The sequence below is a fragment of the Pteropus alecto genome, unplaced genomic scaffold (genome assembly GCF_000325575.1).
Source record: "Pteropus alecto unplaced genomic scaffold, ASM32557v1 scaffold7, whole genome shotgun sequence".
NCBI classification, from domain to species: Eukaryota; Metazoa; Chordata; class Mammalia; order Chiroptera; family Pteropodidae; genus Pteropus; species Pteropus alecto.
This window is the reverse complement of record NW_006494614.1, coordinates 10279849-10281727: the sequence shown is the minus strand read 5'-3', so window position 1 is coordinate 10281727 and position 1879 is coordinate 10279849. Positions and strand designations below refer to the sequence as shown.

The 1879-nt window shown below is 40.8% G+C and overlaps 1 pseudogene; it reads left to right on the top strand.

Moving 5' to 3' along the window:
- Window positions 1-859: 859 nt before the first annotated feature.
- Window positions 860-978, top strand: LOC112474964 (annotated as a pseudogene).
- The last annotated feature ends 901 nt before the right edge of the window (window positions 979-1879 follow it).

Genomic DNA, 1879 nt, shown 5'->3' with positions numbered 1-1879 from the left:
AGCTCCAGCTTCCTGGCTTTGAAGACTGCACACCTGGGGCTATACCTGAGCCCATGGGGACCAAAGAGCCTGCCCCACCCCACATATCCCACACACTCCCAATCCACCCCAACCAACCATCCTCCGGACTGAGGACTTAGCTCAGAACATGTAGGCCCCAACTCTAATGCCCAACTCCCTGCCCCCTCAAGAAGGCAGTGGGAACTCTTACACTCTATGGGATGCCATTTTGTCAAAACAGCCACAGCAATCCTACTCAGCACTAATCTCAGCCCCAAGAAGGGCCCAGGGAACTCTGAATTTTCCCTGAGATCCAAGGTCAAGTCTTGATGCCTAGTATTTACAATTGAATGATCACAATGATGTCTGTTAAACTCTGTTAAATATATACATAGACAAAAGATTAGAAACATAACCTATGTCTACATTAGAGCTATTCTTATTTCTCCATCGAATAAAACTTTTCTCTTTTCTCCCTTTTAAGCCATGATCATTTGTAACTTTTGTGTTCAAAAGATATCTCTTTTAACTATGAAAATAATTACAAGTTACAAGTCCTTGCTCTGCCCCTGATTGCTCAAGGGTAATAACCTCTTTAAGCCTTGGTTTTCTCATCCACAAAATGAGAAAGCTATGTCTGTAACTTGCTCACTAAAGTCCCATTCAGCACCACTATTCAGCAAATCTGTGAGAAATTTGATTATAAGTTATATTAATTTGGCCACAAAAGAGTACATTCCTTATAAACCTTTTAGGAGTCCCAATTATATTTGTATCTAACTTGGCAGGAAAAAAAATTAAACTTGGCTTGACATAAGAGAAAATCATTATATGTGCTAATTCTATTTTCTCTTTTGGAGTCTATGGCCATGCTACCCTGAACAAATCCGATCCCGTCTGATCTCGGAAGCTAAGCAGGATCGGGCCTGGTTAGTATTTGCATGAGAGACCACCTAGGAAGACTAGGTGCTGTAGGAGTAAAAAATTATTAAAAAATAAGGGATTGTAAACTGACAAGGTCCTTGCAATCTGTGATGTCAACTAAGGGTTGCCTCGCTTAAAAAATTTTTTAAATATATATTTTTACTCTTTTGGAGAGCTTAATAGCCAATTCATTTATCAGATTTTGTTAAGGACCTACTATGTGCCAGAAACTCTGCCAACCACTGTTATAATCTTCACAACGGTGTACATGTTCATGGGATTAGTGTATTGGTTAAAGTCATGCTAGCTGCCATTAGATAAAGCCCCAGCTTCAGCGGCTTACTGCAAGAGACATCTATTTTTCACTCATTTGAAGCCCATAATTAGCGGAATGATGCACTCTTCCAGGTAATGATTTAAGGGCTACGGCTCCCCCATCTTGTATCTCTGTGCCTTTAAAACATGGATTATCAGGTCAAGGTACTAAACTACCTCAATCTGGCAAATGGGAGGAAGGCATGGAGGTCTTATTAAGGGCCAATATTGTAAGTGGGTCTCATAATTCCTGCTTATAGCCGATTGTCTCTCCTCAGTCACATGACCCTGCATCACTATCGGAGAGACTGGAAAATGCAATCTCGCTGTGTGCCCAGGAGGAAAAGGAACAAGTCTGGTGATGAGCTATTAGTCTTTGTATAAACAAAGACTCTCAACAAGCATTATTCTCATTTTGAAAATGAGGAAACTGAGGCCCAGCAAGTTAAGTGGCAGCTCCAGAATTGGAATGCAAGACTCTTGATTGAAATACAAACACCACATTTTCATAAAGAGCAAATGGATTATACTTGTGAATGCTGTAATAATGATAAGGGAAGCAAGAGTGACAAAGGAACTCATTAGGGAGGGAGAGTAACTTTCCTGTTGAAAGCCGTGGGGGACAAAGGATCAGAGACGA